We start from the raw sequence: 1,926 nt of genomic DNA, 5'->3' as shown, positions 1-1,926 counted from the left end.
GAGGGGTCGCGGAGGTCCGGAGGTGGGGGGAAGAGTCACAGAGGTCCGGGGGTGGGAGTCGTGGGGGGGAAGAGAGAGAGTCGCAGGGGGTGGGGGGTGGGTGGCGTGGAAGTCAGGTCGCTGGGGGGGGGAGGGCGGCTGGGGGGAAGCAGAGATCGGGTCGGATCCGGTCGGGTGGGAGGAGCCTTATGCACGCAGCCCCAGTGAGGCCATTCCTCCAGGGCTAGGGGCTGCGTGCTCAGGCCCTTCCCACAGTTTTGGGCGCCTGGAGCTACTGCACATGCGCGCCCACTGTAGCGCGCATGTGCAGAGGTCCCGGCACTGTTTTCAGCGCAGGGACATGGCTCCGCCCCCTACAGCTCGTGCTGCGCTGCGCCCAGCTCCAGAGGACCTGCAGGGAGCCGGAGAATAGGTAAGTTTTTTTTCGGTGCGCTTTGTGGCGCGAAAACCGAAACTTGGGCCCATTGTGTTGTCGTGTGAGGAAAGATGTGCCCAAATCACCCCACATGAACCTCAACTCTTTGCAAAGGAGCTCGGTGCAAATAATCAGGTGCCTCAGGGACTTGGACATTCTTTGAATGAGTTCTGCTTGTACCTGCATTCAATCTTCAAACAGCAACTGGGCTTCCATCTCACGGGAGCAGCGTGCAGCAGTTAGCGAGTTGGTGACGAGGTTTGGGGTTGATGTGTGTTGCTTTCAATCTTTGAAATTTCACCAAACAAAGAAACAGTGAATCCAACTGTCCCTGTAAGCATTTTTTTCGCGTTTAATCAAAGAAATATCTGCAGTCAGGAGCTGAAAAGGAATTAAAACCTAATACCGGCTTCGGGACAATCAGAATACTTTGTCACAGACAAGGCACCGGAAGGCTGGAAGGTAGATCACAGCGGTTGTGGGAGAGCTGGTTGGTGGTGACATGGAAATGTCTGCAGTGTGCGGGACCAGACTGCTTCCACACATCCACAATGAATGTCCCAACATTTATTTGGGAAAAGTACAACTGAGAGTGGACAAGTTCAATCCCGGTCGGAGCAATCTGAAGCTTTAGCTGACTGACACCCTGGTTTGGGATGTCTTGTAACAGATATATGTGTCAGTCTCTGTGGCGCAATGGGTTAGCGCGTTCGGCTGTTAACCGAAAGGTTGGTGATTTGAGCCCATCCAGGGACGAAACTTTAACTGTTTTTCCCCAAGGTTCCAGGTTGACATTGTGCGTTTTGGCTGCACGAATATATTCCGCAAACATTGACAGCTGTGCTGTTATCCATTGAGTTCCCACTCCAATACATTTCTGAGCTTTAAGTTCATGTAAAACGATAACAATTTTTTACTTGGATCATGTTCCTCCATCCAGTCCACGAGAAATAAATTAAGTTATTGGGTTTCAAGAAACTGGTGTAAAATGATTCTATTGATACATATATAGAACTGGAACTTCGGTCTCAAGTGCTCCTCCTATCAAGACTAGGCACACACACATTCAATGGTTTTACAACTGAGTCATGAACACTTACAATTTTAAACTATTCTCATAAAATACAGCATGTAAATGTGATAGAGATAAAAGTTCATCACATGTAAAGAGAAATTGAATGATTAAAGATACCACTGTCCCTCAGTAACGATATTATTATTTCTTTCATTCTGAAAAATGCTATCGGTTAATTAATGTTAATGAAATGAATTCTCATTTTTTCACATTTGCTGCATGTCGTCAATCTTACAAGGTTTGAATTTAAAGACGGTGTTCCAAAAGTTGCCGCCCTGACCTGGAATCGAAGTTCTTTTTCGGTGGGAAAAGGAGTAGTTTTATCCAATCATTTGAAGGAGTTTTCAAAGAATCACGTGGCGTTAAATTCAGATCACGGTTACGATGTGTTTGGGTGTGAAACAATGGATTGAAAAGGACAATAATGACACCAAGC

General features: G+C 47.3%; 1 non-coding gene across 1 annotated transcript; it reads left to right on the top strand.

Moving 5' to 3' along the window:
* Positions 1–1,097: 1,097 nt before the first annotated feature.
* Positions 1,098–1,171, top strand: trnan-guu (transfer RNA asparagine (anticodon GUU)). The gene has a single exon. It is a non-coding gene; the product is annotated as a tRNA-Asn (tRNA).
* The last annotated feature ends 755 nt before the right edge of the window (positions 1,172–1,926 follow it).

This window comes from Pristiophorus japonicus, unplaced genomic scaffold (assembly GCF_044704955.1).
Source record: "Pristiophorus japonicus isolate sPriJap1 unplaced genomic scaffold, sPriJap1.hap1 HAP1_SCAFFOLD_42, whole genome shotgun sequence".
NCBI classification, from domain to species: Eukaryota; Metazoa; Chordata; class Chondrichthyes; family Pristiophoridae; genus Pristiophorus; species Pristiophorus japonicus.
Note: the sequence above shows the minus strand (reverse complement) of the source record. Positions and strands in the feature narration are given on the sequence as shown.